Source organism: Peromyscus leucopus, chromosome 1 (assembly GCF_004664715.2).
Source record: "Peromyscus leucopus breed LL Stock chromosome 1, UCI_PerLeu_2.1, whole genome shotgun sequence".
Classification (NCBI taxonomy): domain Eukaryota; kingdom Metazoa; phylum Chordata; class Mammalia; order Rodentia; family Cricetidae; genus Peromyscus; species Peromyscus leucopus.
In genome coordinates, this window is record NC_051063.1 from 43,454,512 (window position 1) to 43,478,843 (window position 24,332).

The window sequence follows — 24,332 nt, forward strand, 5'->3', positions numbered from 1 at the left end:
TGGGAGGAGGGCACTAGCGTGTAAGAATCGGTGAAGTAACAAAACACAGATCTCTACTCTTGAAGGCTAGGTTGGGAAAGAGAGCTTCGTGCAGAGCTCAGAATGACTGTGTGTGTGCACCTACTCTGAAGTATAGAGGGAAAGCTTGAGGCTTCCCAGCAAAAATGCTTACCCAAGTGTCTTTACTTCCCAGGTCCAAAGAAGAGTGCACTAAATACCATGTTTAATATCTTTGATAAAAAAAAGATCCCCTTTCCCCAAATCCCACTATTTGAGAACTGAGACTCATGAACCAGACCCATGGCAGTCACACACCCAAGTATTGTTCAATGAGGAGGAATGTAATGTGGAAGAGAGAAACTCCAGGAATATATTGGGGGTACCTCTTATTTGGACAGCTCTTGAGCCAAAAAAGGTATCAGTTTCTTTGTATAAGGTTACTGACTGCCTTAGCTTACGTGGATCTGTTTGACCTCTGATGCAATGTTGTTACGCCAACTAGGTGTAATGAAATGATGAGGGACAGCTAGCCTGGGTCCTTTGTAGTTACTTCCACAACCGTGCCTAGTGGATCTTGCTTCCTCTGTGGGAATCTCAGGAAACTCGCAGATGTCAAGACCAGCTTTGAAACCCTGTGTTTGAATACAGTTCTCTCCATAAAATGTTTCAGAAACTCCTAGTGTGCTTGCACATGCATCCATACCTGTGTTCACGGCACCACCCCACCCCACCCCACCCCACCCGCATCCTCTCTCCTGAGTCTTACACTGTTCATATAATCTTTGCTGCTGCCTGCCCCTTGCCCCAGTTCTGGGACTCAAACCCAGGGCCTTGAACGTACGGCACTCACAGCCCACTATTTCTGATTCTACTAACTGGCTATTGAGCGGTTCAGTTTCCTCACTCATTGCAGAGGAGAGAGTCACATTTTCTGTATCTTCTATGGGTTTGATGTTAAAATAAATAGAGTTATGCAGATGTCAAGGGATCAGTGTTACCATCGGAAGTGCAATGTCAACCTAGTCTCCGATCATCCTTTTCAAGTAGTTATTTTGAACAAACGACACCGACAACTGTTGGAATTTGGCAGGACACTGGTTTAGCCTTCTATGTTAGTCATGGCAACATTCCTCCTTTATCCATGCCAGACTGGCTACGTGAGATTTTAGTCGTGTATTTCCTGACAAGTGGAATTTCTGCCTTATGTATTCTTCTTTTGGCTTTTCGAGACTTTTTTTTTTATTGTAAAATGTAATACATGTGCAGAAAATGTTTGAAGTGTAAATGTACACATTAACAAACTGTGAAAAGTGAGCATCCATATAATTACCACCCAGCTCAAGAGCTAGACCCATTTAATTTCTTCCACATGGGGAAACTTCTATCTTCTTAGATGCTTGGTTTGTTTACTTGTTCTTTAGGGAGTCATGAGTAAGAGCGGAAGGCGGGTATTCAGTTTTGACAGGTCGGAATATGTTCCTTTTGAGTGAAATCAGACCAAAAGTGTAATATTAGTGTTTTACTCTCTAGTTATTCCTGGACTTTATTTGCCAATCAATATAGCTGTGAATTTAATGCTAAGAACAAGTGCTTGACTTTTATCCTTAAAGAATGAAATCTTCAGGCTTAGTATCTTCCATTTGTGTTCATTAGATGAGCATAAAAAGGCTGTAATCCCCTGGATGTGAGAACGGCCCTCGCGCTTATCTTCTGAGTGCTCATCCTGCGTCCTTCCTTGTCTTTAGAAGCAGACCAGCTGAGGTTTCAGGATCGACAGCTTCTTGGAAAATACTTCACAGTATCAAGACAGGCACCTTTCAGTTTAGGTCACCGTAAGGAAGACATGAAGAGGCAGGAAGGGGTCGATGAAAAGGCCTCATTGCACAAAAAGCTGCGTTTACCTTTAGTTATGATCTAGGGCCACAAATGCTTTGTCAGGGCATATTTTTTAATTTTTAAAAATCTATTTATTGTTTTTTTTTTTCAAGACAGGGTCTTTCGGTGTAGGCCTGGCTGTACTGACTCTGTAAACTAGGCTAGACTTAAAATTAGAGATCTGCCTGCCTGTCTGCCTCCTGAGTTCTGGAATTAAAGGCATGCCCTACCACACCCCCAACTAGGGCGTGTGTGTGTGTGTGTGTGTGTGTGTGTGTGTGTGTGTGTGTGTGTGTATAGAGAGAAGAGATTAGCTAGATATAGATAGATATAGATGTATGTGTGCATAGATGTATATATAAACTTGCAGGTCCTTTGAGTATACAGTATGGATTCTAGTTTTGTGGTTTGGGGGATGCCTGTGTGTACAAGCATGTGTGTCTGTGTGTATTTCTTGTGCTTTTTCTTTAACTCTTTCTTCTGATTGTCTCAATTTATCTTATTTTATTTTGTTAATTATTCTTGAGATGCCTCTTAATTTTCTAAGGATAGACAGAAAAGTTGTGGATTCAGATTGAAGGGGACATGGGGAGGATCTCGGAGGAGTTGGGGGAGGAGAGTCATAATCGGAATACATTGTATGAAAAAAAAATCTATTTTCAGTAAAAGAAAAACAGAGGAAAAATAATCCAGTGCCATAAATCATATTTTCAGAGTAAATTGGTGAACTAATAGTCTTTTGTGCTATCTGGAAAAGAAGTCTTTATTTAACGTACTTGTTTAAGTTAACTTATTAAATGTGTCCTATTTGCTGAAGCTGTAGCCTGCCAGCCTTATATTTGACTTTGTCTTGCTCCAGTACCCACAAGAGCTGAAATTACTGGTGTGAGCCACTGCACCTGACTTGTGATTGACTTGAATGTGTGTGTGTGTGTGTGTGTGTGTGTGTGTGTGTGTGTGTGATGCATGATGTGTGCACGTGTGATTAAAAAAAGAAAAGACTTCCCACATCTTAAAAAAAATTATATGATAACTGTTATGTAAGCTGTTAGCTACTCTGATGGCCTCAGCAAAACTATGGGTGTTAAAGATTAAGAAAGACCCGTCTTTGGTGGCAGATCCTCTGCCCATGAAATTGGGTTAGTAAGGATTCATATGTTTACTGTCAGCCCTTCCTGAGATGCTGTGTTAATTTGGTGTCCCCATGGGAAAATAACTGAGATAAACTTAAAGAAAGAAAGGTTTGGTTTCGCTCATCGTTTCAGAGGTTTCAATATCCTTAGTCTGTGGCGCTGCCTCTGGGCCTGGTTCAGAGACAGGGCATCGAGGCTGGGAACACAGCCTGGTACGAAGCCCTTCCCTTGGTGGACAGGAAGCACAGGCAGAAGGAATCGGGGTTCGTGTTCCGATACACTCTCAAAAGCACACCCCAGTTACCCAGCTTTTTTCACAATTCCCCCAGTTCCCATGGCTTCTGAATCATCCTACTCCACTGGCTGACAGCCAAGCCTTGGTGCATGAGAATTTGGGAGGCACTCCAGATGGAAACTCTTAACAAATATCAGGTGATAATGGTGAACACAGAAGGAGGCAACAGTAGGGGATACCTGCAAAATTCTAAGAGATAAGAAACACAGTCCAGTGGCTTCTGGCTTAGTGTAGAGGAGAAAATTGATACCTAAGTGTCCTGAGGGGGTTAGGGTGAACACTGGGAAGAAGCATCCGGTTTATCACTAGAATCTGGAAAGGCTCAGGAACCAGAGGCCATGGGGCAGATAGAGGCCTCAAAATGCAGGACTGTTTGAAAGCCTGAGAGAGAATTAGAAATCTACTTCTCCTATCCCAAACAACATCCTAAGACTAGAATCATCTTTCTCTGCAGAATGGAAATAAATTAAGGGTTCTGGCTTTGTAATTATTGGGAAAAAGCTAGAAAAGGGTAACATCATCAGCAAACACAGAAGTTTAATGAAATTCTGCATATTAAGCAGTGAGGCCCTATACAGTTCCCACATTTTGATTCTTGGATAGCCAGGTAATTAGACAGACAGGCTGTGAAAATTAAGAAAAATAATTACAGAGAAGGCAGAAATAGAGGAAGAATAGGGAAATAAAAATCAAAACTTGTCTGCCTATATTATGCTGTAGAGAGGTAAGAAACGGTCTCTCATAAGGTAGAGATTTAAAAAGTACTAATGAGAGAATAAGAAATTAATCATAAAAATTAAACATAAAATAGCAACAACAAAAGGTCATTAGGCTGACCAAAAATTTTGGGCTGAACCAGGAGAAAAACAAAGAAAAACGGGGAAGAAAAGTTAGAATTAAAGTATTATGTAATGTATGTAGAACATACTAAAGAGAGTAAAGAGAAAGATAAAGGGGAGGAAATTACCTAAGAAATTATACAAGGAAACTTTGCAGAACTGGAAGACATTCGTTTCAGGATTATCTAGAAGAGTCAATGGCAGCACACACAACACCTAATGTACAAATCATATCACTGTAAAATTGCATTATACTAAGAGGGTGAACATATATGAAATCATATAGTGGAAACAGGCCCTCGGCAGAAGATTGAAAATAGGATGCCATTAGATAATTTAACAGCACTGGATTTTAATCCCAGCAGTCAGGAGGCAGAAGCAGGCAGATATCTGTGAGCCTGGTCTACATAGTGAGTTCTAGGACATTCAGATCTACATAATAGAGAAACCCTATCTCAATAAATAAATAAAAAAGAACTGTGGATTACTGCCTTAAAAATTCAGATGGAGGGCCGGGCGGTGGTGGCGCACGCCTTTAATCCCAGCACTCGGGAGGCAGAGGCAGGCGGATCTCTGTGAGTTCGAGGCCAGCCTGGGCTACCAAGTGAGTTCCAGGAAAGGCGCAAAGCTACACAGAGAAACCCTGTCTCGAAAAACCAAAAAAAAAAAAAAAAAAAAAAATTCAGATGGAAATTATTTTCAATCTAAAAATAAAAAAATACAAAGTGTCAAGTGGGAGAAAGAGTTAAGATCTTTTTATTATATCATATTAAAGGTCTAAAAAAATTATTTCTGCATCATTTCACTAAAAGCTACTGGATGGTATTTTTAAATCAAAAATATGGGAATAAATCAAGGAAGAGTAATATACGGTATTCCAGAAACATGTAACTAAACAGAAGGAAAAAGACCAAAGACAACTCTAGAATGACAGTTAAAAAAAACAACAACAACAACAGTCTAGCAGCCCTAGAGGGAAACTGTCCAGGTCAGAGAGGCAGCAGGCTGGCTTTTGGGAAGAGACTTACATGAATTTCCAAGTAAAAGCAGAACTGTTGGGCAACCTGACACTTGTGACCAAGTGTAAAATGCCCTTCAGAGGGGCTTGCTATTTCCAAGGGCTTGTCAATTAAGAACTGTCAAATGAGGTTGGTGGAAGGCAATTATAAATGGCCTTACAAGAAACATAGTATTTACAAAGATCCCAAAGGTGGTAATCACTGCTGAGCTAGTTAAAAGTAAGGCTGTGCTGTGCCTGGGAGAAGTATGCACACCTTTAATCCCACCATGCCTTTAATCCGAGCACTCAGGAGGCAGAGGGAGGAGGAATTGGGGTCTCTGAATCCAAGGCCAGCCTGGTCTATATCGGGAGTTCCAGGATAGCCAAGGCTACATAGTGAGACCTTGTCTCAAAAACATAAAAGAAAAAAAAGTCTATACAGCTATACTATAACAGAAACTCCCTAAATTGCAATTTAAAGGAGAAGCTAGTCACTTTTTATTTCATGTAACAGTTCAGGGTGAGCGAGCATTTTGAGGGGTTGATGTGCCTGCTTTTACAAAGTCATTCACCCCTCCTTCCCCACCCCCCACTCTCTGTGAAGGCTTGCCCTCATCTCTAGAGTTAAACCTGGTCAGTCAGTGTTTACGTTCTGGATTGTAAGAACAAGGGCATGTTTGGAAGTGCAGCTTATCACTTTCACTTCTATTCAAATAGCAAGAATGAATTACGTGGTCATACCTACAGGCAATATTCAGAATTTTTAACAACCAACTGGTAGCCAGGCCACTGACATGTCAGAACAGAGGCCTGCTGTAGAGTAAAGGCAAGTTTTGAAGGCTGTCCCTGCTGGAGCAGATGTTAACCCTTTATTTGCTGAATCGTGGTGAATGGTGGGTTGGAGGTCAAAACACCAGCTACCATCAGCTGTAATGGAAGTGTTGAAATAACAGTTGGTGCAGCTGCGTTAAGATACGTGAACCCAATGCGGCCCCTGGCCATAGTTGACTCCAGAAAAGATTGACTACTATAGATGACCAGGAGGGGACGAGTTAGCATATAATGGGACATCGGGAAAAATATGAATAAAGGTCTAGAATTGGTATATCAATAAATTTTAGAATATGCATATTGTTAGGAATATAAAATGAAATAATTAGAAGAAAGAGTTAAAGAGTTTATGTTTAGTTTACCTTTGGGATTGAGTGGGAAGTGAGGCAGGACCCTGCTGTTTTTCATTTTAAACTTGGTAGCACACTTTGAATTTCTTAATAATTTCCCTGGGCTAGTATAGCAAAAACTAAAATCAGTAAGAAAAGGTAATGTCGTGGTCAGAAGGGATTGGAGATTGACCTGGAGCCTTAGCTCTAGAAATGTGTATATTAAGAGATAAGACACACGTTTGCTTTGAAGTTAGAATTCTCTGCCACGGCTGTGATTCCAGCACAGCTCATTCCGTCTAAGAACCGTTTGGGTGAGCTTTTACAAATGACTTCCCTAGCCCCAAACTCTGATGGGTTTGGCTTTGGGCAGACCCCAAGGAACCAGTTATTTTAGAAAGCTTCCAAACTTCTCCTTTGCAGCAGGGGCTAACTCCTCTATCCAAGTGGTATTTAAACATCATTGCTTTCTAAAACGCCTGTACTCTCTCATCCTGTTCTCACTTTGAATATTCTGTCAGGGGCCGATGGTCATTTTTGCAAAAGTTGCTTATCTTTATCTCAGATTCTCTGTGCAGAAGTTTTAGGGTCCAAACTCAGGTAAATCTGAACGTGCTGTGATTTTTCTCCTGTCTTTACCTTAAGTGCTGCCTCTTGGGGCTTCCTTAGCTGCACCCTCAAGTTGCCCTCCAGCTTCGTCTCTGTGGTTAGGTCTGATTTCTCTCAGCTAACGTCTGACAGGAACCCACCAAGAACAGCAATTCTGACTAGCTGGCATCACCGGAAGTTCGCATAGCTAATTAGCTTCACCAAAGGAATTTTGAGAAGAAAGGGTCATAAGAACTCTGGTTTTCCAAGGTTAGAGAGCTGTGGCATTGGGCTGTTGACTGAAGAAATTGTGGGAAAAGCCAGGCGGTGGCGGCGCACGCCTTTAATCCCAGCACTCGGGAGGCAGAGGCAGGCGGATCTCTTGAGTTCGAGGCCAGTCTGGTCCACAGAGTGGGTTCCAGGACATCAAGGACTACACAGATACACAGAGAAACCCTGTCTCAAAAACAAACATAAAAAAGGAAATTGTGGAAAAGAAGTGTTTATTGTGTAGATGAGATAAATATTATGTATACTAGAAAAACTTGAAATTACAAACAGAAGTTTTCTCCATGGTTCCATTCCCACAGCAAAGAGTCACTTCATGAGGCAGGTGTGTAAGGGACCTAGCAGGACTAGGTCTTGCTTCTGATACTTGGTCCATGCTTAGGGAAAGTCCAGGCTGGTGACTGGGGAATCGCTTTATATTTATACATACTTAATATGAGTAGGCCAGTGTAGTCTCTTAAGTCAGTGGTTCTCAACCTTCCCAGTGCCTCGACCCTCTACTACAGCTTCTCAAGTTGTGGTGACCCCCAACCATAAAATTATTTTCATTGCTACTTCATAACTGTAATTTTGCCACTTTATGAATCGTAAAGTAAATATCTATGTTTTCCGATGGTCTTAGGTGACCTCTGTGAAAGGGTCGTTCGACCCACAGGTTGAGAAACACTGCTTTAAGGTGAGAGACTGACCCTCATACAAGGTTCAGACTTTGCCCACTTGATACAAGGCAATCTGGGCCAGTGCTTTTCACAGTTGATTATGCACTCCAGTTGCTGGAATGGCATGGCATCCTCTGGGGGTTGAGAGTCTGTCCCAGGGCCTGTCTGCACTTTTGGGGGACAGACTGCACTTAGACACAAGGTCTGGTTAGGGGCAGATTCTCGTGGTGGGTTTCACTTCAGAGTCCTGTGAGGGTTTTTAAAAAGGCTGGGATCTGGGATCGATTCGGAGTGAATAAATCATATATATACTAATAAAAATGAAGAAGGATTTTGGCAGGCAGAGATGATGTGTGTTCACGGCGTGGTCCCAGCATGCGCGAACTCGGTGACTAGAAACGGAACGGCTTAGTCGGGTGCAGGCAGAATGCAAGGGATGCAAAGTTCCCTTGCATGTGCCATGGCACACAAGCGCTGAGGTCAGAAGACAGCAGCAGGAGGGAGTCGGTTCGATCCTCCTATCATGTGGGTTCTGGGCACCAAACTTAGGTCAACGTGTTTGCAGTAAGCACCTTCACACGCTGAGCCCTATTGCTGGCCCCAAGAATTCCAACTTATTAACCACACAACTATATTCAGTTTTAATCCAGGAACTTTGAAGTGGACTCTCTCTAAGAAGTTGTCATTAATACAATTGTTAATACAGTTATTCCTCTTTTTCTAAGATTGTTTTTGCAATAATAATAAAGCAGTTAATTTTTAACCCAGGTCTTTGGTTTTGAGCAAGCTGAACCACCACCTGCCAGTAGCCCTGGACGCTCCTGAGAACGACAGTGGTCCCTCTACCAGGGTCTTAAGTCACTAAATTTGGGGAGAAGGGCAAGTAAATGTACAGAAAATATTCTAAAACTTCCTAAATAATTGGCAAAGGAAGCATGTCAAAGCTAGAATTCCAGCAGTGTGTGGAAATTCCACCAGTGCATATATTTATACATGAACACAATCAGATATAGTAATCACACAGATGTTTCTAAAGAGACCCCAAAGCATCGGAGTTGTCTTCATAATGCACTGTCTGCCTGATCTCTTGGTGCAAGGACACAGAGAACGAAGGGTCTCCTGTGCTGAGAGAAACCACATTCCTGTTCACTCTTCATCTCCTTCCTGTATCACGGGACATCATCTAGGTACTTTAGGAAAGGACCATTTTTCTTCCTGCGTGTGTTCCCCTGATGGCAACACTCAGCTCATCTCCGGGGACCTGCTACCTAAGAAGAATCTCTTCTTTATAGACAGCATCCACACAGTGACCATATTCACATCTTAGAAGGTTACCTAAGGTATCTCCTGGGTTACTACAGAATCCACACAGGAAGATTTCCAGCCATGAGTCAGAATAAAAGCGTGCCGGTCTCGTGCAGCGCCTTAACCCTACTTGCATAGGGATGTCAAATCAGACGCATCTGTATCCGCAGGCGACTCATACCTGTCAGTACACACATCAGGACCTGCCTCAACTCCATTTCATCACAGTCACTACAAATAGGTCCCAGGTCCTGTCCCAGAAGTTTCTCCTTCTTCTCCTCCCCCCAGTCTCTCGGCCCCCCACCTCACCCTTCTCCAGATCCACCCTCCCTCTGTCTGCCCTCAGAAAAGATCAGGCCTCCCAGGGCTATCAACCAAACATCACATAATATGCAACCAGAAGACCAGGCACATACTGTCACGTCAGGACTGGAGGCAACCCAGGAGGAAAAGGGTCCCATAAGTAGGCAAAAGAAAATTCTTTTTTTTTTTTTTATTTTGGTCAGTTTTAATTCTTGTAATCTTTAAGGAATAAAGGATCAATAAGCACATAATCAGTCAGAGCGAGTCAACAAAGAGAATGACCTATGGTCACAAGCAGTCAGCATATAGAAGATAGTGATTAAGAAATATTTAACAACCTTGTGACTTCATACTTTCAAAAATGAAGACAGCGAAGTTATTCTTTGATCAAACAAAACATACAGCCGTAAGTTCCTTAAAGCAACTGGAAACAAATATGGAACACGTCACAGATTTGCCTGTCAGCCTTGCGCAGGGGCCATGCTAATCTTCCCTGTATCGTTCCAGGTTTAGTATCCATGCTGCCAAAGCTAGCACAAACATTCTTCTGTTGTGCAGACTGCTATTGACAATTTTCTCCTCTCATTTCCCTTCACCTCCTGACACCTGGTCATCTCCCTCCATTCTTTCCCCACTATCGGTGCATTTACTGTGCCACAGCCATGACCTGTTAGGTTTTTCTCCCCCATATTGTGCATTCAGCAGTGATTAAATTGTGAACTTTTTTTTTGTTGTTGTTGTTTTTCGAGACAGGGTTTCTCTGTGTAGCTTTGGAGCCTGTCCTGGATCTCACTTTGTAGACCAGGCTGGACTCGAACTCACAAAGATTTGCCTGGCTCTGCCTCCTGAGTGCTGGGATTAAAGGCCAGTGCCACCACTGCCCGGCAAATTGTGAACTTTTTATCTAGGTTTGTAACCTATAGTCTAACAACACGCAGTTAGCATGTGTAATAAATGTTAGGCAAATGAATAAAAGATTTCTCTGTAAAGTATTGAGAATCTGCACTTGTCTGGTTGGGGTTCAAGATCAATTCCACTTAGAAATATATAGCTAAAAGTTGAATTGCTTTTAATTTTTGTTATGTCTTTCCCTACCAAATATAAGTTTATAACACGTTCTTTCCAAATAGTCACAGATACATACATATGCATAAATGTAGATATACCTATCTGTACAAAAATGGGTAAAGTAAAAACCATCAAAGACTTTATAAATATTAAATATCTGAGGTTAAAAAAAATCTTAAAAAAATAAGCTGGAAAAATACCAGCCGTTGGTGATGCACACCTTTAATCCCAGCACTCAAGAGGCAGAGGCAGGTGGATCTCTGTGAGTTTCAGGACAGTCAGGGCTACAAAGAGAGACCCTGTCTTGAAAAACAAACAAACAAAACAAAAAAACCTCCAGAGAGGTCTGCACGGTGCTCATGGCTTATCTGCTTTCTTTCATGAAGCCTCCTTGGCTGAAAGCAAATCGGCTAAAGTCTAGAATCACGTGAGCCAGAATGCAACGCATCTTTGTTCAAGTTACACTGAAATCTTAACTATAAAAAAAAAAAAAAAAATTTAAGGTTTTTTTTAATCGTGAAAACCCATGGAAATTTTAACCACTGAAAACAGTTTTATGTAGTTTACAAATAAGAGCCAGACAGAAATTAACATCTACCTTTTTTTTTTTTTTTCCTGAAGTGATTCCTTAGCTTATTCGGGCTGCTGTAACAAAATGCCAGAAGCTGGGTGACTTAACAAACAACAGAAGTTTATTCTTTACAATTCTAGGGGCGGGGAAGCCCAAGATCAAGACATGAGCAGGCTGATGTGTGGTGAGGGCGAGGTTTCTGGTTTCTAGCATGTACTTTCTTGGCTGTGCCCTTGCATGGCAGGATGGAACTAGTCCGTGACTCTCTTTGGTGAAGGCATGCATCTCAGCTGCACCCTCATGATGTAATGCCTTTGGAAGGCCTCACCTTAATAGGGTCACCTTGGAGGTTAGGATTTCGTTGTATGGTTTTTAGGAGTGCAGACATTGAGGTCATAAAGGGTAATGATTCCACATCAGTCCTGCAGAGTGAGGAGGCGTAGTGTGCCCTTCCTCTTTAAGCTTTAGTTTCTCCTTGTATAAGATAGAGGATTTGGTTCAAATTACTACCAAGGTCATTTTGACTCAAGTGTGCTTCTGGAAAGTTATGAAACACAGTCTGTAACCATGGTGAGGCTGGATGATTGGTGGATCCAAAAATACATTATTTTCTCCTTCTCTCGAACAGCAATGCTTTCCCATTGAGTAAGTCACTCTGTGTATATTCCCTTAATAAACCAATTTCTTGATTTTTTTTTTAAAAAAGAAAATACCAGCTGCTTAATAGTGAATGGAAGAGCATTGAGAAACACCAAACAAATGAGCTCTTGCCTCTGTATTAAATATAGATCTGCATTATTGCACTGTTTTTCTTCCCTGTTGTAGGTATTCAGAATGCAGTGGGTGATGATTTGATAAATTTAGAAACTACTTCACATTAATTCCTGCTGCCTCTGTGTTTATGTGAGAATCTCATTAAAAATATATATGATTTATTCTCTTAAAATATGATTTCCTTCATTTTTGCCTTTCTACGGGCAGCATTTTGTGTCTATAAATACGGATTTCTGTCAAGAACCTTGCATCGATGGTCATTCTTCTCCATTAGCATCTAGGTAATCTGCTTAGACAGTACAGCATTTGACCCTCTTGGTTTGCTCAAGTGTGGTCTCATCAGTTTGACCTTGCGCACTGGTGTCCTGAGCAGCCCCCCCCCCCCAAGGGCCACTGTGATGCTGCAAGGCTTGTGGCCGTGCTCCTTGGGGACTGTCCCCTGTCAAGAGCACTGCTCCTGAAGTGAGGCATCCTGACCTAGTTGGGACAAGTCTGAGACGGACAGGCAGTGTCTCACTGGTTGCTAACATACAGATTCAGTCCTCCAAAGTTAAAGGAACATTGCCCAAGAAAAGCCAGCTGTGTCCCTCTCATCACTCGGGAGGTGGAGACCGGAGGGTCCAGAGTTCCAGGCCAGCCTTAGAGGCAGTCTGGACTGCATGAGACGCTGTGACAAAACAAGGCAGAGAGATTTGATTCTTCTCACTGTTTTAGTCTGCAGTAGTATGTCTGACTAGCTGTGTGAGATGAGAGGGTTGCTCACCTTCTCTGAGCTTCAGTTCCATGTTCTAATACACCTGGGTCTTTTTTTTTCTAAAATGCATTTGGTTCTAAAGCCCACTTATGTTCATCTCCTGGCTAGCTCCCTCTACTCTTGCCCTCTTCCTTTCATTCCTTCTAGCTTCATTTAAGCTTGCTGGGGGCCAGTCTGTGCTTTAAACTTAAACAGCTTTCCCTTGTTTCTAGTGGTTCTTCTTTAGATCAGTGTGGCCCAATTTTTCAGTTTGTAGAGATTTTTAGAAAGCATTTATTACTAATTTCAGTCCATTTATTGTCTAGACATGTTGAGATGAGGCTAGCTCAACAACTCAATTAGCTTCGCTTTTCTACTTGGATAATGGTCTAAAAAGAAACCATACTTACTCTTATAGAAATTATAATTAGACACACTTCCCCCAGCAGGCATTTCTGTACGTCTTTGACAATGAGAATGAAGCCGATTAGATGCTGTTGACAGAAGTTACAGAATATCCCAAGAGAAACAGTGTTTGCCATGTACCCACCTGCCTTGCCATCGCTGCAGAAATCTATCCTGCTTAGTACTTCCAAGCTGGTAAGAGCAAAGAAAGGTTGACAACCACAAAACCCTGTAGAAATGGGTTAGGAGATAGTCTTAGGATAGGGCCACTTACTCGTTAAAGAAATGCCTATCGCACTGTCTGATAGGTTGTCTTTGGCATATTGTCATGCACAACAGACATTCTTAACCTTACAGAGTTGATTTTTCTAGTATTAGAAAACAGAATTCTCAGTAAACACAGGTATTACTATGTTTTTCACAAAGTAGTACAAGCTGTGGAAACAGGAGAACTGGATCAGAAAAGGAGGAATCCAAGGGAAGTGGGGAGCGGAGAGCTTGGCTATCATATAAGTACCTGTGAATAGGTTAAATTTCCAGGCTAAACAAACTTCCTGGGTGCAATCAAAGTTAAGTCTTAAACTAGGAGATGGCCCTTAAAGTAGAAAAATCACACTGGTTAGTGTATGGAAGTGTCAAGACGTTGGTGTGCTCTCATTCCAAATCAGCATAAAGGGGCCCATGGGGAAGCATAAGAAGGACAGGGAACAGTCTTGAGGAAATAGATCAGCTTTCCACTCACTGCCCCCCAGAGACCCAACGGAGACTGAATCCAGCCGAAACCCAGAAGCAGGCAGAAGCAACCCGAAGAAGATGCTTTCGGTGGGCTTAAGTGAAAGACTCAGCTGATGCTGCAGCCGGGCTTGTGACCCACAGAACTGAGATAATAAGTGGTTTGGTTGAGGCTCCTCTTTTTGTGGAGCTTTGACCTATCAGTAATTGAACACCCGCAGGGTAAGGGAGCTGGCCAAGAGAGCCCTAGGCAAAGAGAAAGCCAGAACCACGTTCCAAGGTGGTAGACCTGGGGGATGGAGGGACTGCAAGGTGGTCTCTGTGACTGGAATGCGGAAAATGGGGTTGCGTGGGAAATGAGGTCAGAAAGGGAATTTAGCGGAGACCATAAAGGACTCTGGCTTTTATTCCAAGGGAGCAATGGGGACATTGCATGTTTTCATCACAGAAGCAATCAACTTATTTAGCTTAAAAAAAAAAATCTTACCGGCTGCTCTGAAAATAGACTCCAGGAGAGAAACAGGAAGGCCAGTTAGAAATGATGCCAGGATTCCTAGTGCAAGATGGTGGCAGCTCAGATCAGTAGTAATGGAGATGATAAAGTGTAGCTAGAGTTTTCCTGCCTTGTCCACAGTCAGGACAAATCTTTGTCACCCGCCAGTCCCACAGCCTCTCAGACCCAACCAAGTAAACACAGAGACTTATATTGCATACAAACTGTATGGCCGTGGCAGGCTTCTTGCTAACTGTTCTTATAGCTTAAATCAATCCATTTCCATAAATCTATACCTTGCCACGTGGCTGGTGGCTTACCGGCGACTTCACATGCTTCTGGTCATGGCGGCGGCTGGCAGTGTCTCTCTGCCTCAGCCTTCCGCTTCCCAGAATTCTCCTCTCTCCTTGTCCCACCTACTCCCTGCCTGGCCACTGGCCAATCAGTTTTATTTATTGACCAATCAGAGCAATTTGACATACAGACCATCCCCCAGCAATAAAGTGACCAGGCTAGATATATTTTAAAGACAGTCTGTTTCTTTATGACTTGGATGCGGGGGAGAATCCAGAGATGCTCCCACATGACCTAAAGGATGGAGTTGCTATCAGGTGAGATACAGAGAACCACGGGTGGAGTGTTAAAGAACAGAGTGGAGCTCAGTTTGAACATCCTGAGTAAGAGATGTGTGTCAGCCACCCAGCAAGGGGCACAGTGTGGGAGGCAGAACAGTTGGTCTCAAATATTTGACATTCTAGTCTCCATAACCTGTGGCTGTGTCACTCTAGGGTTAACCTTGAGATGGCAGGTTATCTAGGTGGCCTCGCCTATTTGCGCCAGTCCCTAAAAGCTGGGAACTTTCACGTGGTGGCCAGAAGCCGAGGCAACTGGAGAAGTGATCAGAAGCACCATTGCCGAGTGAAGATGGAGGAAGGAAGACATGGGCCTGAGCATGTGCATGGCCTCTAGCAAACAGAAGCTGTTCTCCCCTGCATCCTCAAGACCGCCAACACCTGACCATAAAGCTATAAAATAATAAAAGTTAACTTGGGTAACTGACTACAGTAGCCACAGAAAATCCACAGAGTAAACGGTTGGATATAAGAATCCGTAAGAAGAGAGAGGTAGGCATTTGAAGGCACAGAGGTAGCTTTGGAAGCCTTAGCTGAAGGAGATCTCCAGGACCATTTATTGACAGGATAGAGAGACACTCCTTATCTACTCCCTGCTGGCCAGGTACTCCATGCAGGGTCTTAAGTGTATTTCAAGACCCTCTCCCTCTCCCTCTCCCCCCCCCCCCCCCCCCCCCCCCCCCTCCCCCCCCCCCCCCCTCCCCTCCCTCTCCCTCTCTGTGTGTGTGTGTGTGTGTGTGTGTGTGTGTGTGTGTGTCAGAGTGGCTCAGTGGGCTTCTCCTGGTATTCCATGTGGTGGTGGCTGAGTAAGGCCAGAGTAGACAGTGTAAGAAGAGGGCGAAGCTGAAATGAGATACTGGCAAAGGCTGGACTGAAAAAGTGTGCCAAGAGATTTGGGGGAGGAAATAGTGCCCAGTAGAGAAATGTACTAATTGAAACAAACAAGCAAACAAACAAAAAACCTTCTGCTAAAATTTAAACAAAACATAACCTGTCCTGGGTTAAATCTTTAGAGATGTATTTTTTTTTTATGTGTATTGAATGTTCCACTGCATGTTTGTCTGTTCACCACATGTGTGCCTGGTGCCCTTGGAGGTCAGAAGAGGATATCAGAGTCCCTGGAACTAGAGTTAAAGGGTGTTGTGAGCCACTACTTGGATGTTGGGAACCAAGCCCGGGTCTTCTGTGAGAGCAACAAGTGCTGTTAACCACTGAGCCATCTCTCCAGTTCCCAGGCATGCATTCCGCCATACAAAGTTCAAGTTGTAGTATGTTCAGTGTGTGTGTGTTGAGGATAAAAACCAGAGCCTTGCACATGTTAGGCAAATTTCCTACCACTGAGCTGCACCCCAGTCCTTGAGGGTTCCTCTGTATAGTTTTGGTGCCTGTCCTGGATCTCACTCTGTAGACCAGGCTGGCCTTGAACTCACAGAGATCTGCCTGGCTCTGCCTCCCAAGTGCTGGGATTAAAGGCGTGTGCCACCACTGCCCAGCTAGCTTTGACTTTTTAAGCAAAATATCCATGCATATGTATCAAAAGAGCTAAGTACTCATGGCACTGTGGAAACTCAGAGCAGAGTTTCATGCCCCATACCTACCCCTCACCAGGGCCTTCCTGTTTATTGTGATGCCTTATTCCTTGTTATCGAAAACCTTCCCATGGCTTCAGCCATGCAAGTTTTTGTTTGGGTTTGGTTTGTTGTTGTTTTGTTTTGTTTCCAGACAGGGTTTCTCTGTGTAGCCCTGGCTGGCCTCTGACTCACAGAGATCCACCTGCCTCTGCCTCCCAAGCACTGGGATTAAAGTCATGCACCATCACACAAGTTTTAACAGAAGTGTTCCAGCATCCCAGAGGAACCTTCCATAGTACCCTAACAAAATACCACACACTACTCTTGGCACATACAGTCACCCCGCTCCTTCTCAGTGAAAACTCATTTACTGGCACACCTGTGTCCTTGCCATTTGACTCTGTCCACAGCTACATCACACACTCATTCAGACTCATGTTCTCATTCATATTTCCACCATACCCTGTGTAGCTTGAAAACAGCACCCCCCCCTGCCCTCAGACGACCCCCATATGGAAGGAGCCAATTCTATACTTATTGACTACACAGTTTTCCTGATTGTTACTCATTGCTCAGCCCACCCCCACTCCCATGGTCTGGTTTTGTGCCAGCTCATGAAGTCACGTACAAACTAAGGACCACTGAGGCATTGGCATTCACAGGAAGACAGGCTATGGTTCTTCCCTGGAGCTTCCAGATTCTTGCTTCCCGGTGCAGGATGAGGAGACACTCCTGTCTTTTTGCCAAACAGGCTAATAGCATGATGTAGTTTCTAGGTAAGAAGTGGATAAGAGACTGGATTGACCACAGTGTTCTGGTTATCTGATGCTGTGTATCAAATCACCCCAAAGCTTAATGACTTCAAACAACGGTAATCATTTGTTATCTCCCACAGTTTCTTGAGTCTGGAATTTGGCTGTATGGTCTGGCCCTGTTCCACATGGTATTCACAGTGTAGACGCAGCAGCTCTGGGCCAGATTCATCTACAGGCTTGTTGATGTGTCTGGTGCCTGATCTGAGATAGCTGGGTTCTTCAGGCATGTTTCCCCGTCTGTCTGTGTGACCGCTCTGTGGCCTGTTATTTTCCAGGGGTGTCTGCACCGACGTGTAGCTGTGGAAAGTAAGATCTCCACAGGCAGTGGCAGCGTCGCAGCGAGCACTGACATTTATGGAGGGCTTGCTGCTGTCCAGGCATTGTGCAGAGTGTTACATCTGTGTTACATTATTTAACCCCTAGCAGGTGTGATTTATAAGGTAGCCTGCTTTTTACAGTGTAGGCATGGAGAGTCAGTGAGGTTAAATGACGGTTTCAAGCTCACAATGGACTTCGGAGTTTTGTGATAAAAGGGCTAATGATGGAGAGTCAGTGGGAGCCTTGCTTCCAGAAAGAACGAACCACAGCTTTACTGGTGGCTCTGTCAGTTCCTTCCGAGTGGCCCTCCACCCCCACCCAGTACAAGCACAGCCCCCCTCCTTCCCCTTCCCTGCAGGATCAAAGAACTTCATTTTGTTCGATCACATTTCAATAATGTTTTCCTACTCCTGTTTTTCCATTGGAAATATAAATCACTTTTGCTATAACTGGAACCAATGAATTGATCTAGAAACTTGAGTATTATGAAAAGACACCTAAACTGATTTTTTAAAACCAGGAGTCAATCATTGTAGCACACACCTTTAATTCCAGCACTCGAAGGCAAAGGCAGGCAGATCTCTCATTAGTTTTTACTGGTGAATTCCAAACATTTTTTTTTCCTTACAACCAGAGGCCACACCTGAGACTTACCTGGGTAGGTGGAAACCCTAGTGCGAATGGGAGAGTAAATATCCTTCCCCACAACCCCCTTCCTGCCTTGAACAGGACCACCCCTCCCAAGTACTATCCTGCTTCAATCTCATTATTATAATAGCTTCTCTTGGATACTCTTATTGAGCACGTGATTAGTGAATGAATTTCATACATTTGAGCCTCCCAAATGGCTGCTGGGTCTGTGTTTTTTCCTTGAACTTTGCCATCAGTCTTTAGAAAAGAGAAACATAATTTGGTTTTGGGGACCTGTTCTAAATGTCCCCAAAGAGATAAAAATATATGTTGTTTTGTCCTCACAGTAGTAGGTCAAACGCACACCTGTGTGTCCTTGTCTGGGTTCACACTGTCATTCATGAAGGACATTCAGGATTTTTCCAAGATGGTGTGTTGATTCGTTGTGTTAATTATACACTGTAAGTGGGACTGGGAGAATTGCTTCACCAACAGGCCCAACAGACAGACAAGCACTTCCTCTCACAGAGCCTGAATCCTTAGGGGTTGAGAGTGAGCTCACGGCGTGTTTAACTGGTCAGGTTGTGAGGAATAGTATGTAAAACTGAAACCCTGGAGAGGGCTTGTTGCTTGCTTCTCTCATTGCGGTGACAGAACAGTGACAGACAGGAGGGGGACCGTGCTCACAGTTCGGGGACATGGTATATCACGGCAGGAAAGGTACGGTGACTCCATGGTGGCAGGCGTATGCAGTGGCTGGTTACGTTATGGCAGCAGTCACGAAGAGACAGCCCCAAAGGGGTGTCATAACCTTGGGTCCCGCCCCAAGGGACCTCTTTCCTCCAACTAAGCTTTAGAAAGTTCCACAACTTTCCAACACACCACCACCATCCGTGGACCACGTGTTCAAACACGAGCCTCGGGGACATTTCACATTCCAACAGTAACCCAGCGAAACTGGAGGGTCAGATTACATCATTCTACCCAATTATGTCCCCAGGGTTTTCCACCTTCAAGCAGAAGCCAGAAGGCCCCGTCCAAGCCAGCCCTTCTGCTCCTTCTCAACCACACTGGTCTCCTCACTTCAGGGGGGACCTTGGGCACCAGCATTGTCCTTGTTCTTGGTACTTCACTTCCTCTTTGTGTGGCCACCCTCCTTCAGATAAAACTAACCCCTGCCCTCTCTGCGGACTCCACCCAGATTCATCAGCTTAAGTATCAATCTCTCTGCTACCACCCTCCACACGTCTGATCTCTTCGCCACAGTGCAGGAGGGGAGGTGGTGGGTATCAGCAGTTGGACACAACCATGAGCAAAGCTCTGTCACCGCCTTTCCTGCCTCAGAGCAAATCTGACCGTTGCTGGGGACCCAGGCCCCCCTATGCCCTTCGGCTCCGGGGAAGGTTCTCTGTACAGGTCCTGCCTGGTGACAGCACTCCGGGGATCCCCCTGGACTCTACAGTAGAACCAGTTCAACCCTGCACTTAACTGGGAATTTCCACGTGACATTTGGCCTCTCCCCGCTGTGGCCCACACTCTGTGGATTGGATGGAGTTTCTCGAAGTCGGGGGTCCTGTTTCAGGTCAGGGTGACTCTACCCCAGGAGTCTTGGCTGTGTATATCCGGTCCGTGTCCCATTGTCAGGGAGCCCATCCTAAGCCCTTCTCGACGCTTCTCTTACATCATTGTCTCTGGTTGCCTCAGCTGTGTTCTCCGCTTTCAGTTTCACTGGCTGCTCTGACCTTTTATGTCTTTCTTGTTTTGTTCAGAAACTGAAACTGCATCTCAAACCTAGCAGGTCTGTGTCTGCCTCATTCCATTCTGTTAAAACCGCCACCTCTCCTCTTCCCCCACTCTCTTCCTGATTCCAGAGCATCAAGAAGGGGCCACTGTCTCCACCAGCAAAGTTTTCTTGTCACAGGTTTGGTTCTCGCAGACTCAGGGTGGTGGTCTTCGTGTAAGAGAGACAGGAAGGAGGGGCTGGGAAAATATCTCAGTGGGTAAGGCTGCTTGCTGTATAAGGATGCAGAGCTGAGTTCGGATCTCAGGACCCATGAAAAAAGCTGTGTTTGGCCGTGTGTGTGTCTCTGTCTGTCTGTCTGTCTGTCACCTCAGTCCTGTGGCAGGTAGAGGCAATAGGATCACTGAGGCTGCCAGCCTAGTTCCAAATTCAGTGAGATATCCTGTTTCAAAGGGGGGAGGCAGAGACCAATAGAGCAGGATATCCAATGTCCTCTTCCAGCCTTTGCATGTCTATACATGCATATACTTATGCCACATACAGACACTTCACACACACACACACACACACACACACACACACACACACACACTCACTCATGGGGTGTTGGGGTGGTGAGGGGAGAGACAAAGGAAAAATTAAGCTGCTATACCAGCCTCACTGGGAGTCTGAGCTGGAATAGCTCTTCAGACCTCTCTGGACTGAGCTGTCATAGCCAGGCCTTTCTACCAGCCCCCCTCAGTCATTGCATGTTGGTCACCTTGAGAAAGTGACCTGGGCAAAGTCCATCCCTGCAGAGCCCTAAAGCACTCACGGAAGTACCGCAAGAACCTCCTGCCAGTCCTCAGCTCGACCTGAGCACCGTCCATGTTACTGTAGGTGAGACTTGGTCTCATCGCTAAGATATGATGCAGGATTTTTATTAAAAAGTAGTGACCTCTGGGGCTGGGGAGATGGCTCAGTGGTTAAGAACACTTACTGCCCTTCCATAGGACCTTGGTTTGGTTCCCAGCACCCATACAGTGGCTTACAGTGATCTTTAGCTCCAGGTCCAGGGGATTGTATACCCTATTCTGGCCTCCTTGGGCACCAGGCACACATCAGGCAAAACACTCATAAAAAATGGTTTTGTTGTTGTTGTTGTTTTTGTTTGTTTTTAGAAAAAATGAAATAAACTTTATGGTCAATCTTAGTTTGCTACTGAACTTTTGTAGATGTCATTCATTGATGAAGCCTTAGAGATGTTTATGGAGCACTCCTGTCTGGCAAATAGAGAATTGGGGTAGTAAGAAGGGAGAGGAGATCTTGGTATGGCTTTCCACAGCACAGACTCCCTCCTGTTGTTGTTTGTTTTTACTCTTTTGGGGGGTCCACCACTCAGCTTCCAAATAAATCACACACGGAAACTTGTTCTTAATGTAAATGCCCGCCTTAGCTTGGCTTGTGTCTTGCCAGCTTTTCTTAACTTAGCCCATCTGTCTTTCACCTCTGGGCTTTTATCTTTTCTTCTGTAACCTTACTTTCACTCTTACTCCATGGCTGGGTGTCTGACTACTTCTCCTCCCAGATTTCTCCTTCTATATATTCTCTCTGCCTGCCAGCCCCACCTATCCTTTCTCCTGTCTTGCTATTGGCTGTTCAGTTCTTTTTTAGACCATCAGGTGTTTAGACAGGCACAGTAACACAGCTTCATAGAGTTAAACAAATGCAACATAAACAAAAGTAACACATTTAAAATAATATTCCCCAACACCCTCCCATTATAAGTACTTGAGAAGCAACCTCCTGAAGTGTCACCAGACAACTATGGAAGTGGGATCATGAGAGAAAAGTCACCCAAGAAAGGTGCATTCTAGAAGGACTCTGCTATGGGGCCACGGGAACCCAGTCCCTTCAGGCACTCCAGAAACCAGTATCCACTCTCCAGAGTTGCCCTGCTCACATGGAAAGGAACTGGGACATTGTCAATCACCTGCCCACCTATCCTTGCCTGAGACTGTGTCCTGAGGTCCAGAAAGAAAGGTATTTCCTGTGTGCCTTGTGTTTCAACAGAATGGGTCTCCAACAAAGTCCCAGTGGGAACTAGAACAATACTGAAGTGGGTGAAGGGCAGGATAGCCTGCTGGTAAACAGTTGGGGGGATTTGGAGAGGGCTGACTAGACCTTTCATCCTGTCTTCATCTCCTACCTAGTGAACATTGGGCAGTAGGCAAATGAAGCCTTGGTTTCCTGCTCTGAAAACCGTATCGATATGGTAGAATTCAATTCACAGGGGTATTATAGGACACTCCACAATGTAACTGATATCAAAATATCTAACTAGAGCTTGCCATGTAATATGCAGGAGCTGTGCTACTGGTTATGATTGGCAGGTCGGAGTGAAGAGGGAGGGTCAGGTGAGAGAATGGCCAGAGCTTGGGTAAACATGCCAGACAAGAAGCAAAAGGAGAAATTCTAAGGCCAGGGAAGGCGTCACAACTGAGAAGGGCTGCCCACTTAGAACAAAATCTCACAGCAAAACCACCAGGGGAAGCCCAGTATTTAAACACATTAACGGAGCCACTCGCTTGAACGTGGAGTCGGAACCTCGGTCCTTTGGTTTTTTTCTCCTCCTCCAACTACCCACAGCCCCTGAGGGAATTCTGAGAAACCCCAATGCTGCAAGAACAAAACCAATTTCTATAGAAGGATGTGTAAGAAGCCACCACAACACCTCGTTTGTTCTGAATTGACTAAGTTTTCTGGGGTGGGGTGGGGAGTCTTTTCAGAGTCATCCTGGATGAAACTTTGCTTAAGTGTGTTACGTTTTTGCCCTCTGAAGAAGGCTGAATGAAAACCTTGTAATCGGATGACTTTTGGTTATACCAATGAGCATTTAGTTACGGTTGTTCTGTACTTTGGCATGGCGCTTTCCAGCCTCAGAGGTTCTGAAGAGTAGGCACTCCCGGCTGCCCTGTGCTCTCAGGATTACTGTGAGCCTTGGATTGGTTGTCAGGAGTTGGAGGGGGGAATCGGGACATGGGGACAAAGCTGCCCAGACTACATCCCAATATGCATCTCGTTAGTACTGTGGCCTCAAGCGGGTGCTTGACCTCTGTCTCAGTTTCTTCTGCAAAGTGAATAATAGTCTTACTTACTTAACGGGGTTGTGGTAAGAAGTACATTTTAAAATCTTCATACGTTTGGAAGGATGATTTGTGTAAGGATGCTATACACGTGTGAGGATGATTGTGATGGTGGTGGAGGGTAGTGATGGATCTGTTTTATATAATTTTTCAGTCATCTGTCACATAGGATAGTGCTTAAGCCTATGAACTCTGAAGCTAGTAATAATCTGAACTTGAGTCCCACCAACATTGTGACCTTGGGAAAGTTAATTCTGTGATACGTCAGTTTATTCATCCGAAAAAGAGAGGCTAAAATACAAATTAGTTTATAGGATTTCTGTGAAGATTAAAAAGGATAAGTTTTTCTAAAACCCCTGTTAGGACCTATTTGGCAAACAGTGAGTGGTCCTTGTGTGGCACGCACCTTTCTTGCTCATTAGTCTTGATGTAATGCGTAGTCCAGAATCCGGAGTTTCTAACTGTTTACTCCGAAAGCCCTTGAGAAGGTTTTTTTGCTTTGTTACTTAATTGGCTTCGGCTTATGGAGGCCGTTAACTTACTGATCTTAAATAGGGAGGTGCTTATCGCTGGCCCGAGGGTAGGGGGATGGGAAGATGAACCATGTGCGTGTTAATAACACAGTGCTGACTATAAAACTGTGGTGTGAATTTGCATGGATTTTTATGTCAAAGGGTGGTGCTTTGCTGAAAAGGTTGGCCTGCTTAGTGTTCGTAGGGGGGGTTTCGGCAAGGGAAGCAGCAAGGAAGTATACTGGTGGGAATGACTGACTGAAGCAGGGCAAGCAGCAGGTTTTCTCACGTGGCCAACCGGGAGCCAGATTTGTGACAGAAAGCAAGAAGAAGACAAACAAGAAAAAAAAATCAAGGACTTTTTTTACAGCCTTTTTAGGGGTCAGGTGAGATGTTCACCTCTGTATGACTTTACAGGCTAGTTCAAGTCTCTAGAGCAGCGGTTCTCAACCTGTTGGTTGCAGCCCCTTCACAGGGGTCGCCTAAGACCACTGGAAAACACAGATATTTATGTTACAGTTCATAGCAGTAGCAAAATGACAGTTATGAGGTAGTAACAAAAATAATTTTCTGGTTGGCGGTCAACACAACGTGAGGACCTGTACTGAAGGGTCGCAGCATCAGGAAGGTTGGGAACCACTGCCCTGGAGCATGCCGATATCAAGGTCAGCCCCTTATGGGACAGTGTGAAGCAGCCAGGAGTGCATTGCATCTTTAAAATGTTTGGAAAAACGGTCCAAACCTTGAGAGAGAGGTGGGGACAGGTA

General features: G+C 44.4%; 1 protein-coding gene and 1 non-coding gene across 3 annotated transcripts in view; one reads left to right on the forward strand and one right to left on the reverse strand.

Moving 5' to 3' along the window:
• The window catches only part of Pcgf5 (polycomb group ring finger 5), a 118,533-nt gene that overhangs the window by 10,486 nt on the left and 83,715 nt on the right, over positions 1-24,332 (forward strand). The window lies entirely within an intron of this gene.
• LOC114702480 lies at positions 9,876-9,982 on the reverse strand. Its single transcript, XR_003735998.1, has one exon. It is a non-coding gene; the product is annotated as a U6 spliceosomal RNA (small nuclear RNA).